Source organism: Canis lupus, chromosome 12, assembly GCF_011100685.1.
Source record: "Canis lupus familiaris isolate Mischka breed German Shepherd chromosome 12, alternate assembly UU_Cfam_GSD_1.0, whole genome shotgun sequence".
Lineage (NCBI taxonomy): Eukaryota > Metazoa > Chordata > Mammalia > Carnivora > Canidae > Canis > Canis lupus.
In genome coordinates, this window is record NC_049233.1 from 56615187 (window position 1) to 56630484 (window position 15298).

The following is a 15298-nucleotide window of genomic DNA, read 5'->3' on the forward strand; positions in this document are numbered from 1 at the left end:
AAATGTCTAAAGCATATAATCTATCAAGATGAATCATGAAGGAAAGGAAAATCTGATTAGACCAATTTCTAGCAAGGATATTGAAATAGTAATCAAAAACCTCCCAACAAACAACAGACCAAGATCAGATAACTTCACTGGTAAATTCTACTAAAATTTTAGAGATTTAACACCTGTCTTTTTCAAACTCTTTCAAAAAATTGAAGAAAATGAATGCTTCCAAACTCATTTTACAAGGCCAGCATATCGCTGATATCTAAAACCAAACCCAAAGACCTCATTGAAAAAGAGTACAGGCCAATATCACTGATGAATATAGATGCAAAAGTCCTCAACAAAACATTAGCAAACCAAATTCAACAATGCATTAAAAGTATCATACATCATCATGGTCAAGTGGGATGTGTTCCAGGGACACAAGAACAATTCAACCTTCACATATCAATCAACATGATATATCACATTAACAAAATGAGGAATAAAATCATATGATCATCTTCAAGGATGAAAAAAACTTTGACAAAATTCAACATACATTTATGATAAAAAAAACTCTCAAATGGTTAGAGGGAATATACGTCAACATAATAAAGGCCATATATGAGCAACTCACAGCTAACATTTTCAATAGTGAAAAATGAAAAACTTTTCCTCTAAGATCAGGAGCAAGACAAGGATGAAGACCCTGACCACTTTTATTCAACATTGTATTGGAAATCTTAGCTACTAGAATAAGATAAGAAAAAGAAAGAAAAAGAATCCAAATCAGAATGGAATAAGTAAGACTGTTTCTATTTGCAGATGATATGATACTATATATAGAAAATCCTAAAGTCTACCAAAATCTATTAGAACTAATAAATTAATTTAGTAAGTTTGCAGTAAGTAAAATAAATATACAGAATTCTGTGGTGCTTCCATACACTAATAACCAACTATTGGAAAGAAGAATTTAAAAAGCAATCTCATTTACAACTGCATCAAAGAGAATAAAATACATTGGTATGAATTTAATCAAGAAGTGAAAGACCTGTACTTTGAAAGCTGTAACACTGATGAAAGAAATAAATGGAAAGATTTTCCATGCTCATGGATTAGAAGAATTAGCATAGTTAAAATACCCATACTATGCAAAACTGTCTATAGATTCAGTGTGATCTTTATCGAAATTCCAATTGAATTTTTCACAGAGCAAGAACAAACAATTCTAAAATTTGTATAGAATCATGAAGATGCCAAATAGCCAAAGTAATCTTGAGAAAGAACAAAGTACCACCTTCTCAAACTATATTACAAAAAAGTATAGCATTGACATAGAAACAGACACACAGATCAATGGAACAAAATCAAGAGACTAGAAATAACACACACACGAACAATTAATTACTGCAAAGGAGCTAAGAACATGCAATGGAGAAAGGACAGAGTTTTAAGTTTGGTCTAGTGATATGTTTGTGAATCTGTTGCCAAAGGCAAGTGAAACAAAAGCAAAAATGAGCAAAGGACTACATCAAACTAAAAAGCTTCTGTGCAGAGAGAAGAAATCCATCATCAAAACAAAAAGGCAATGCATATAATTGGAGAAGACATTTAAACATCATGTATCCAATAAAGCACTAATATCCACAATATGTAAAGAACTCACATAACTCAACAATTAAAAAAAAAAACCAAATAACCCAATTAAAACATGGGCAGAGGATCTGAATAGACTTTTTTCTTTTTTTCTTTTTTTTTTTTTGAATAGACTTTTTTCCAAAGACATACAGATGGCCAACAGGTACATGAAAAATGTTCAACATCACTAAATATTAGGGGAATGCAAATCAAATCCACAATGAAATACACTTCATACCTATTAGAAGACTATTATACAAAAGACAAGAAATAACGAGTATTGGAGAGGATGTGGAAAAGGGAACTGTTATACGCTGTTCGTAGGATGTTTATTGTTGCAGCCACAATGGAAAACGGTATGGAGATTTCTAAAAAAATTAAGACTAGATGTACCATATGATCCAGCTGTTGTACTTCTGGGTACTTATCTGAAGAACATGAAAACACTACTCTGAAAATATATAGGAACCTCTATGTTAATTGCAGCATTATTTACAATAGCCAAGATACAAAACAACCTAAAAGACCATCAAATGATAAATGGAAAAGATATTTCACACACACACACACACACACACACACACACACACACACACGGGAATACTCCTCATGCATAAAGAAAGAATTCTTGCCATTTACAATAACAGTGATGCACATTGAGGGTACTCTGCTAAGTGAAATAAGTCAGAGAAAGACAAACACCATATGATTTTACTCATGTGGAATCTTAAAAAATACTGAAACAAATTCATAAATACAGAGAACAGATTGATGCTTCTTGGAAGGAAGGGGGTTTAGAGCTGGGTGGAGTGGGTGAAAAGGGTTAATTATATGGTGATGGGTGGTAACTAGACTTGTGGTGATGATTGCTTTGTAGTGTATGCCGATGTCAGATTATAATGTTGTGTACCTGAAAACCATATAACGATATATATTAATTTTACCTCAAAAAAAAAAAAGAAAGAAAGAAACCAGACTATTTGTTTACTATATCTAACACTGAAAATTACAAAATTACATGAATTCTTTGTGGATTTTTAAAAAGTACATATTATGTATTCCTTCACCATCCAGTTTAACTGCCTTATAAAGGCAGTTAACTGCAAATTTTTAAATGGAAAAAAATGACTGATTCTCCCAAGTAAAGATAACAATAAGAGGAAATTGGCTGAAATTTCTTTTAAACATGTGAAGGAATCACATTTAGATTTGCTTTAAAACACTATTAGTTTCTGCTTATGGTGTTGGAAAGTTTAAGCTTCTTGAACAGAAAAAAAGTCTTTTGTAAAAGTATCTAATCCTATCCTAGTGTTGGTTGCTAGGAGAACATTTAATTCAAGTTAATCAGTAAACATCTAGCAGCCAGCTACCTGAGGAGCGCGGGAGTGGGAGGGACTTAGAAGCTGGCCGGCAGGGAAACTGCTGATGGGAACAAGGCTGTCAAGGGTTTTTCATACACACCAGCAGTATCACACTGTGATATGAATTTTTTTCTCTATCATTCTTCTAGGTAAGGAAGGGAAAAGAAAGCAGGAAACACTGGAAAGATAAATGAGGTCTTTCCTATGAAGGTGAGCTTGATTTTTTCTATCTAACTTTGGTAAAAGAGCAAGGGTTAAATTAATTAATGATTACTAACAAATGAAGATTAGTGAGAATGGGTAGGATATCTAATACTACTTAAATATTTATATTTAAATTTTTCTCTGCAGAAGGTATCCTATTTGAAAATAATGTTTCTGTGAAGCATAATTGTCAACAACAAAATACTTTGGGTATGTAAAATTTCATCTGTGACAAAATCCTTGAATATTTTAGAAAGAATTAAAGATAATACCTAGCTATTTTAAAATGAAAATTATACTTTAAAATATCAAAAGAATGAGAAATAAATTTGCTATCTAAAATTTTTAATAGAATTTAGGTGTGTCCACAGAGAAATTTAGACCATTGATTGGCATTCATACCTGTGGAAGCAAAGTGTCAGTCCTGGTAAAACTAAAGGCATTGATGCACCAGGAAATGGTTACCTTGGTTTATTGGATCTGAATTAATTCCTAACTGTAAATTCTTTCAAACAGTTTTTTGTTTATTTTCCTATATAAGAAAACTGAAAAGTGCAATTCAATTTATAGAATTTCACTTTGTAATAAATTTAGGAGAATATGGATTCCTTATCTTTAGAAATGAGTGTTATGGAACTATATAAGCACAGAAATATCAAAAGCTACAAAGGAAGTAAAAGGATAAAATCTTGTGTATTAATTATACATAAAACCATTCAAATATGATTTTATGATAGGAACAATTGTGATGTGGTTAGATAGTTATTTTTATACTGAAAATAATATTTCTGTAATAAAGAAGTTGACTTTACCTACATTTAAAAAAATATTTCTACATTACATATTAGAATCACACTTTGAATTTCAATAATAATCTAAAGTTAAAAGTCATGAATCCTCCTCATAATTTTGCCACACATGTAGCTTGACCTAAGATCTAAGATGAGAAGAACTTGAGTGGAAGTTGAAGTATGAGGAGGAGTTAGAGGCAGTGGTAAAGGCTTTGGGTTATAAAATGATTTAAATTTAAGTGTTGAATGAGCAACTGATATCAAGTTATTTGCCTTTGCAAATACTATTGCAAATTTTGCAAATGTACTTGTCTCAAGTGGTATTGAACATACCCCCTTGGGAGTGTAACCACACAGCATATACTTTCATAGAGGTCTACACAAGAAAAATTAACTAGGTAATTACTATTTATGATGAATAAAAATATAATTATGATATGTTAAAATACATTAATTTTATATGTAGCAAGGTATAGGGGTATATAGAAGTGTTACCTACACAGACAAACAGTTGAGAATGAAAGTAATTTAATTAAGATATTTCTTTTATAATATTTTATTGAATAGGTATTTACCTGAATTGACTTTTTAAAATGATTTTATTACTACTGTTTCAAAACACCTGTATGAAAAGATATAGAAAACTGTAGAAGTATAACATCTAACAAAATATTGAACTAAAATTCTACAATACACAAATATTAATCTGTTGAAGATAGAATAAATCTAAATGTACAACATAAATAGATCATTGATTTTATCTATTCTTTTTCTTTATCAATGGCTGACCAATTTCTCTTATATTTGATCGTATGAAAGAGGCCCGTATTGAGTGGTTATAATTTGACTACAGTAATAATCATTTATATAAATGTCATCCATCTGAACATTTATAATGACCATATAAAGCTTATCTTTACTTTAGTGCAAACTTCCCTCTGAAATGCTTCGTTTCACAGGCACTGGCTCAACCTTTCCAAATCTTATCTCCCCTATATTTACTCCTCCCCAGGTGTATTGCTTATAGTGGTCAGTGACATTACATTTTACCCAGGTATGCAAGAGAGGCTCTTGGGAATCAAGTTTGATGGTCATCTGTAAGAGCCATTGAATTTCCAATTTCTTATACTTTTTTGCAGTATTCCATCACTGTTCCTGATTTCAAGCCTTGGATAATTACTTTTGCATGTCAATTTGATTAGGCCAAGAGGTGCCCAGACCTTTGGTCAATTACTCTGGGTGTGTCTTCGAGAGCTTTTCTGGAAGAGATAATCAATTGAATCAGTAGACTGAGTTAAACAGATGTCCCTCTGCAAATTTGGTGGGCTCCATTTAAACAACTGGTACCCTGATTAGAACAAAAATACTGATCCTCTCAAGAGTAAAAGAGAATTCTCCCTGCCTGGCTGCCTTTAAACTGGCATTGGTTTTTTTCCTCCCTTTGTATTCAAACTGAAACATTGGCTCTTTCTGGGTTTCAAGCATACTGGCCTTCGGACGGGAACTACACCTTGGCTCTCCTGGATCTTTCAGTTTGCCTACTGCAGATTGTATCCTGTTCTGTTTCTCTGGAGATCTGAAGACTAATGCAAAGCCTTTGGACTTTTCTTCTGAATTTTGAAGTACTCTCTTAACTGCTGTCCATTTTCACATTCTTCCCATATATCTTCCACACATCTGCCATAATTAATTTTTTTGAATTCAAATCTCTTTAGGCGGTTTCCTGGCTTAAAATTCTTCCTTGGCTATCCATTTTAGGATAAAATACCACTGCTAATATTAAATAAAGCACCTCACTGATCTAGGCCGGTCTTGTTGGCCTTAGGTTTTTCCTTCCTTCCAAGAAAACTGAAAAAGTTCCAGTTTCCTGAACCTAGACTTCTTGAGCTGGTGTATGTTTACATGTTCTACTTGCTTTTCTACTAGCTACTATCACTTCTCCCTCTCATCCATTGTCCACTTGTCTAATTCCTATCTTTCCTTAACACTGGCTTAAGCTGTATTTTTTCCCCAAAGCTTCCTCCTATTCACTTGACTTTCTCCTTTATTGAATGAGGTTATAATCATTGGCTTTTCTCACCTGTATTTCAGATGAAATGATAAAATTGTGGAAAAGAGGTATCATATAAAATATTTTATTCAGTACCTTGCATAGAACAGCACACATAGTAGGTATTCACTTAAGTTTTGCTGAATAAGTGAATGAATAAACCCATCTAAAACAATTAAATTTATTCTAAACATATACTTTCATATTTAACATGGAAATCATTTCAGGAAATTTTTTCTAATTCTGAATTTAGTTCCCTCTATATTTTTTATATATTCTTTATTTACCCTGCAAGATCCACCCTGCTATGTGCCTCAAGAAGTTAACATTTATGAACTTTATTAATGGTATCTTCTGCTCTCTGGCCTAATATTGGGTTCAATTGATAGTAAATATAGGCAAAAGATTGGAGGTTGAAAGTTGAGGAAAGTTGGGATTTTATTTCCAAAGCACCCTCCCAAACATGGTAGTATGGTTGATCCTTGAATAATGTGGGGATTAAGGGCAGTAATCTGTTCAGTAAAAAATACACATGTAATTTTTGACTCCCCCAAAATTTAGCTACTTATAGCCAATGGTTGATTGGAAGCCTTAAGGATAACACAAACATCAATTAAAACATATTTTGTATGTTATATGAATTATATACAATATTCTTACAATATCCAACTTTTCCTTAATTTTTTTTTTCAGTATTTCTAGGCTATGTAGCTCATTTGTGAGTTTTTTTCAAATTATCACATCGCAAAAAAAAAAAAAAAAAATTTATTGAAAAGAAATCCACATATCAGTTGACCTGTGCAGTTCAAACCCATGTTGATCAAGGGTCAACTGTGGATGGATTCTTCTTCCAAAGTTCTCTGTGACTCTCTTCCTGGGGTATAGTACCTGCATCATCCCCTTACTCTTCAGACCAGGTGTGGCAACAAATCCCTACCATTAGCTTGAGAGTACTTTACCTCCAATTGCTACGTTCATTTAAACTCATTTATCACAACCTTAAATTTTTCTTAATTACTCTGTAGGACAATGCCACCAGCTTCTTGCCAGGGATATGACTGATGCAATATGGAGATTTTTTCTCCATTGTAATCTATTTTAAGAACCCGCATGATAGCACAATAACTTCACCAATTAGGTCATATGTTGAGCTCATCAGATACATTAAATGTACCAGTAAGTATACAGTAGGCGAAGCCATATTGTGATGGGAAATCTAGTATTTTTCAAGGTGACTAAAAGTATCTTAAAGCTTTAAAATGCTTTTTAGTTTAAAAGATAGTTTCAAATGCATTATCTCATTTCATTATCTCATTTATAAATATCTTACTGGCAAACAGTAGAAATGCTGCAAATACTGTTTTTAAAAGCTCACTTCAATTTTATTAAAATTTTAAAAATAATTTAAATTAAAATTATATTCTTGTTTAAAAATAATCATTTTCATTAATGGTACTAGGAATGTAATATTACCCCAACTCAATAATCAGTAAAAATAACAATGATGGCCTAAGTCTCCTTTATGCTAAGTGATTTCTTTTTTTTTTTTATATATTTTTTAATTTTTATTTATTTATGATAGTCACAGAGAGAGAAGGAGAGGCAGAGACACAGGCAGAGGGAGAAGCAGGCTCCATGCACCGGGAGCCCGATGTGGGAATCGATCCTGGGTCTCCAGGATCGCGCCCTAGGCCAAAGGCAGGCGCCAAACCGCTGCGCCACCCAGGGATCCCCTAAGTGATTTCTTAGTAGTACCTCAGGTAGTAAGGGAATAGGTTAACTCAAGACCACCACAACATCTTGCAAGCACCATTGGGTGTGCTCCACTCATGCTTTATTTCCCACATTAAATGCAATGCTTGCAAAAATAGTGTTCCTTTGAGTGCTGCAGATTATGTGCATAAACCCACATGGTCCAAAAAGCATCACCAGTTGTGTTCTATAGACACTGCATTGTAGAGCCTCCCATCTGGCAGCAAATCTAGAGTCTTTCATTGTCTTCCAAGGAAAGAAAAAACTAAATGCTACCCTTGTTATTCTTCTCTGTTTCTAACTCCAGGAGATCACTGAAACCCTGAGGTGGTCTGGTCCATGACATAATTGGCAACAACACTTTATTCTGTGCCCTTTTGTCATTGTGTGCAAAAGTGTAAATATGAAGTATTATAGGCTTTAGAAGGGGTGGAGGGGATGGATATTCTTTCATGACAGAATACTTTTGAAAAATAAAAAACACTTTGTTTCTGGGAAGTTTATGCAAACAAACTAGTGCAGTCTTCAAGGCTCTCAGATTCCAGAGGTCAAATTATCTTATGCATTTAAGGCATTAAGCCCCTAAGAGCTGCTATTCCCAAAAGCTACGGTCAGAAGATTTAAAATTCCAGATGCTTCTTGCAGAAACAAATGAATTTTCTGAGAGCTTCTTCAACTTCATATTACATATACAGAGTGCACTTGAAAATACCCCTGAATAGATTCTTTCATTTTTTTTAATGTAGTGCCTTGCATACCTTTGGTAGGATACCCAGAAGACATTCTTTTTAAGTATGTCAATTATATTTGATAAAAGTACAGAAAGAGATTGGTTTCTGGACTGTATCAATGTATATAGCACTTTTTTTTTTTTTTGCATACCTAGCTCTGTGTACATATTAAAGGAACAGAGTGGAGATACTAGAACAAAGGGAATTTAATTCATAAGCTTTGTCCCTTGTTAACTTCAAATCAAGATTGAGACTCTCTATTGTCCTGAAAGGTCCCAGATGCAAATTTAAGTTTAATGACTGAATTTTCCCTCAGGTCCTGTTAATTCCACAAAGAAAATTTGCCAGGATGCATTAGACAACTATGTGCATTCAGTAAAAATTTCTGGAAGTATATATAAGTATTTCAGTTCTTATTTCCATTTGAACAAAAGATTAATCATTTAATCAAATTATATTATAGGCAATGGATTCTATATCTTGTAATCAGATCCAAATTAATGTCTGAAAGGAAAGAGTGAGCCATGGAGACAGAACTCCAGGAGTATTTCAGGTCAGTAAGAGTCAAGGGTGATATTCAAATATTTACTGACACCTCCTCTGACCTCAGTGGTATCATAATATCCTGGGGGAGTATTGTTTCTGGAATCAATGGAAATTTGTAATGGAGATAAGTAAATCCTAATGAAGCTGAAGAGACTCAGGGAGTGGAAAGAAACCTGGTGAGTGGGAAAGATAGAACAAATAGGCAACAGTTAAATCAAGACCAGTTATTGTACTTGCCAAGATATTTGCTATGGCAGGTGATGGAAGCACTCAAAATCACAGAAGGATAAAAACAACACAAACAAGAATGAAATAATAAGGCAATATAGATATATAAACTTTAAGTGCAATAAAACCTAAGGATGGAAGAAGGCATCAATCATATTTCCAATTTCTAAAATAATACCAAGACCTTCAGTTTATTTTGAAGCTTCATTTAGGATAAATTGGTTATCATCTGGGAAAGAACAGATTTTCCATGCACTTTCATATCCCTAATGTTTTTAGCAGAATATCGTGCCAGAACCATGGTGATTGGTAATTTTTTAAAAAGAGGATGGAGCGTCTGGGTGGCTCAGTTAAGTGTGTGACTCTTGGTTTTGACTTAGGTCATGATCTCAGGCTCCACATTCAGGGGAAGTCTATTTGAGATTCTCTCTCTCCTTCCCTCTCTGCTCCTTTCACTGTTCTGTCTGTCTGTCTCTCTCTCAGATAAATTAATTAATAAAACCTTTTAAAAAGAGGAAAGAAAGAAAAAGACAAAGGGTAAAAATAGGTATAGCCGAGTCCTCAGGGAAGCTAAAGAGCATTTGAGAATATAAAACACAGAATTCAAAGTCCTCATAAGATTGGTATAGATATGAAGTTGAGTGGTCAGGCAGTGGAAGCTGTATTTCCAGGAGATTCTGAGGACATTGAAGCAGAAGTCAAGCATAGGTTATTTCCTAGGTGGACATGAAGAGACAGACAAGTTGCTAAATCCTTCAACAAGGGATTGGAGTCAGGAAAGGTGAAAACAAGGGGCTGCCCTCAGGCTGATGTGGATAAGGATGGATAGAAGATGAGGATTTGGCTAACACTCTTTTGAAGTTTTTTGTTTGTATAAGAGACAGCAGATAGTCATAATCATCCTCCTTCTAGGTGGCCAAAATCATCTGGAAGTGGCTTTTGTAATTGAGTGTTGGTTAGCCAGGGGTTTGAGATCTTAAATAGATGATTCTGAGTGTGTTTCCTAGGAGAGAAAATACTGATGATACAGGACACTTCTTCCTCAAAAGGAAATATTAAATAGTAGCATATAAGCATCATTAGAAGACACCAAGAGAGAGAGAGAAGTCCATTTCTATATCAAATCATACACAGTTCTAGATGCTGGCATCTATTCCTATTACACTAGACTTCTACTGATAAAATCCCTTCCATGGGGTTTATTCACCAATGTCCATTGGTGGGTTATGTCTGCAATCCTCGTTGTGGGCTGCTCTTAACAAACTTATTTACTGTCCTCTACTTATTGGCCCATCTATCACCTAGCCCAATATCATGTCTAGAACTCTCTTTGGAAACAGTCTTTGGACAGAGAGGAGCTTGGAAATTTCCCTCCCAGTTTGGTGAGGGAATAGAGAGTAAAGTTGTTGCTATAGTATATAGAATTTGTTACTTCCACATTCTCTTACAGATGTTTGAATGGAGGAACTATCACCAGAAGGTGTGCTAGACATTATCTTTAATTCATTTCTTAGAGTGAAACTCACTCTTCTTTAATATTTTTTTAAAGACTTGCTTGTTTGCACTAGAAGCACAAATGTCTCACTACTCAGGGCAAGTTCCACTAGCCCAATTGTCTTACCAACTGTCCTTTGAAGTGGGTGGATCAGCTCTTTCTCAATGCTTGTTTTTCTTGTATGAAATGATGGGATATCATATTAAATAAGAAATGAAAACTCCTTTTGCTACAAGATATGACTCTTTTTCTTGGGGCTTACAAGAAAATTAATTTCTTTTAGTATTTCAACCTATTTACCTTGTAAAATTATGGCACCTTGCAAAGAATTTTTATGATAGTATCTGTTTTAGCATCATGTAACCAACAGTCCACATTCCCTAAATGATCTATGTTAGAGACTGACGAACATTTTCTGTAAGGGGCCAGGGAGGAAATTTGGAGGGCACTGAATCACAGAGTATATAGACTTTGTGGCAACTACTGAGTTCTGCCTCTGTTGTTTGAAAGCATCCATAGACTCTATGAAAGACAACAGTTGTAGCTGTGTTCCAAAAACCTTTTATTTATCAAACAGATTGTGATTCAGATTTGGCTGATGAGCCATTCTTTGTAGATTCCTAATCTAGAAGATAATACAGAAGTCTGGTCTTAAACATGGCATTCACTATCATTTACCTACTAAATTTTAGCCATGGGTCATGCTCCCTCCCCAGGATTCACAGCTTAACTGAGCATATAAATAAAATTCAATAATAGTGATATTGCTTTCTTGCAGTCCAGCCTGACAAATTCCATACGTAGGAGGGGGAAAAATGAAATTTTAGTAATTTATTTCTTATCATTTTGATGTATTTGCTTCTGTGTAATTTTAAGTAAGAAAAATTCATTTGTGGTACTAAATGGTTTGACTAATTAGGAAGATTAGTAGGTAAAAGTTACTGGGACACATGAAACCAGCTAGATTTCTTTTTATTTAGTAGTTATACCCATTAAATAAATCAGTGGTGTAGGACAGATACGGCATCTGATAGATCCTGCTCTTATAGAAGAAAAGGTTTTTTTTTTTTTAACTGTGCATTACACAGTGTCACATTATATAAAGTCATTGCTACATCAGGTGACATAGAAGAAACTGATATTACATGACCTGATGCAAATTCAAATGGAAAATTTGGAGCATACAAATGGATTAAACACCCTTGAAAATCAGGTAGAGTACAATTCCAAAGGATTTCAGGTCATTCAGAAATGCTATTACCTCCCAGCTAAGAAATGTAGACTGTTTTGTTAGTGATCACACTGAAGCATGAAATTGGGGAGGAAGACTATTAATGGGTCAGTTAAAGTAAGAAATCAGAAATATTATTTTAAGGTGGAATGTTGTGACAAATATGTGGCAAAATGTAAAATTACCTCTCGGAAAAACCTGTGTTTATTCCAGTCACTATTTATGGTATGGAAAACGTATTATAACTGGAAAATCTCACTTGATAAGTTCTTAGCCTAAAAATCTCACAAACCTTTTCAGAGTATGTGTATCATCGTCCAAACATGCTACCAAATTCTTCTTGGAAAGCAATTTATATGTCATGTAAAATGTATACTTTTTTCTAAAATAGCATTTTATAGTATTTTAAAAACAGGTTTTCATTTTTCTAAATATTGTAAAACTACTTAAAGAACACAGAGGGATGAGTCAACAAATACGTTAAGGCTGGAATACTTTACAAACACTACTTACCCAACAAATGTTTTCTATCTTGCATACTCTCTACTGATTAGAAAGATGGTCTTAATTGTAGTAGATGGCTGTCCATCAGAAAAATTTAGCTTTTAAAAAGATACTTTGAACACATAATGTCAGATTACTTAATTGAAGCCACTCTTTAGTTTCCTTTCAGAAAAGTATTATTTGATTCCTTTTATCCTTTCAGGTTTCTTTTTCAGTAAAGGGATCATTCTATATGTAAAATGGATTATCAGGCAAATGGAGGCAATAGTAATTGAATACTTAATAGCTGATATATCTTATATGAATGATCATATGTTAGAATTGTTTTTAATAAAAGATATTTATTGTGGGAAATTATAAGCTTCTAAGTTTTTAAGCATGATGTATAGTAAAATAATGGTAAAAAAAATTAGTGAAAGTCACAAAATCTTTGCTAAGAAAATTTAAGGACTCTGATGGTATTGTAAGAAATACTTTAGCAAACAATTAATTTTGACCAGATTTTTCATTTACTACATTTGTGCCACCACCCCTCTGTGTCATCACTAGTATGTAACAATACTTTGCACTTTGAGGACACGGAAAATGCATAGTTCACCTTTTTATTCCTACCTGTTGCCTTCTTACCTAAATATCATAGTCTATTCACTAGTCTCTTTTCAAGTATTGTGGTCGTACAATAAATATATTTTAGAGTGAATGATTGTAGTAAACAAACCAAACCTGCACATAATGCTTTCTCTAGAGACAATGCCATGAAATTATTTCATAAGGACTGCTTTTAAGTCTTTAATTATCAAATTCACTCACATGCTAAGTAATACTACACTAAAGTAATATCATCACAGAGCCAGTATAGTGTACTCTAAATACTTGAATGAAAACTATTTTTGAATTCCTAATATACTTAAAATAATTGATTACTTGATTTGCACATGTTTATTTCTGAACTTGGTTAGTATATTATTTTTAAAATGTTTTTGTACTCTAAATCTTATATACATTTCTTTAAAAGGCACATAATGTACTTACCAAATGTTACAAATTTGAAATGCATTTTGTTTGAAATGCATATCTGTTATTCAAAATAATAGTTGAAATATATAGAGCCCTTATATTTCAAAATATTAACCTTTCACTGAATTGATTAAAAGCATATAATATGACTTTGAAGTATTTTGAAAACCTGACTACTGAAAATCAATCAAATTATTTTTGTTGTTTAGTAATGTGAAACAGTTGCTTCATTTTTCAAAGGCTATGATTATACTGTGCACCCTGCCAATGAATAGATTTAGTAGAAACCAGAAGCTGTAGAGAAGAATCATTAATAAGAAAGAATCAAAAACAAAGGAAAGTAAGTGGGTTAATTATGGTAAATATGATTTAAGCATCTGTTTAGGCTATCAGGGGAATACAAAAGGGAATTGGAGAGATATTAAAAATCTAAGCCCAAATTAAAAAAATTTAAACAAAGAAAAATTCTTTTCAGAGTATGATGAACATTTATTTAATATTATTTTTATTCAAATCCAGACTTGGAGATGGACAGAAAACAATACTTAGGTTTTTTTTTTGTTTTTTTTTTAAAAAAGGTAGCTTGAATATCTTACCTAAACCCTCTTACAATGACAGCTGACAGGAATCAAGCCATACACATGTGGCCACAAAACTGAATTACACGAATTTAAACACACTAGGTTGAAAAAAGTACTCAGGGCACAAAATGAGGTATTTTCAGTATGACAACTATATGTTTTTTTTTTCAGTATGACAACTGTATGTTTTTAAGTGGCATGTTGTATAACACTTTTTAAAAAACTTTTTTGTTAAGCTTTTAAATACTATTTATAGTGATTGTATTTATGGGCAGAAACTTTAGTCTAAATTTTCTACTTTTGATTTGGATTTAATTTTTCTTTGTGGTCAGTTATCTGATTGGCTCCTTTAAGTATTCCATAGATGTATGAATATTTCATGGACATTCCTTTAATCTATTTAATCATTTTATTTATTATATAATACAATTGTTCAGGGTCCTTACTTAATTTTAACTAGGTCTGTCTGATTTCAAAAGATATTCTTCCTAATATGCATATCTGATTATGTTCTGCTTCCTTTTGAATTCTTCAGTGGCCTCCCATGCCAACAGAATAAAATCTAAATTGCTCTGTATGACAGAAAAACCCCTTCATCCCTCTCATTTCTTTCAACCCCCTACTGTGCCTCCACATTTAAAATACTATCAGCTGATCCATATTGGAAAATCTTAGAGTTTTCCCCAAATTTGGCATGCTCCCTCACACTTCTATAACTTCCTGTGCCTTCCCTGGACCTTTAAGACCCTTTCCCACGTATATCTGGCTAAATAAGAGTCATTGTTCATAACTCACTTTAGTAATAATTTCTGATTATTCTTCCAGTGTATTTACTTTTTAATGGTGCTGTTCAGTATGGTAGCCACTAGCTACAGGTAGCTATTTAAATTTGAATAAAGGAATTTAAATTTAAGCAACTGACTTGGTTTTGGCTCAGGTCATGATCTCAGGGTGGTAGGATCAAGCCCAGCATAGTCTCTGTACTCAGCAGGGTGTCTGCTGGAGATTCTCTGTCCCCATCCCCCTCTCTCTCTGTCCCTTCCCCTGCTAATGTGTGCTCTTTCTCTCTCTCTCTCTCTCTCTCTGTCTCTCTCTCTAAAATAAATAAATAAATCTTCTTAAAAATTAATAAGTAACATTTGAAAATTCATTCCTCACTAGTATCAGTCACATTTCAAGTCCCCATTATC

At 33.3% G+C, this 15298-nt stretch overlaps 1 long non-coding RNA gene across 1 annotated transcript in view; it reads left to right on the forward strand.

The window, feature by feature from the left end:
• LOC119874222 overlaps positions 1 to 15298 on the forward strand; it is a 168744-nt gene that overhangs the window by 21975 nt on the left and 131471 nt on the right. The window contains exon 2 of the long non-coding RNA XR_005368050.1: positions 3128 to 3188. This is a non-coding gene — a long non-coding RNA (uncharacterized LOC119874222). The remainder of the gene's footprint in view (positions 1 to 3127; positions 3189 to 15298) is intronic.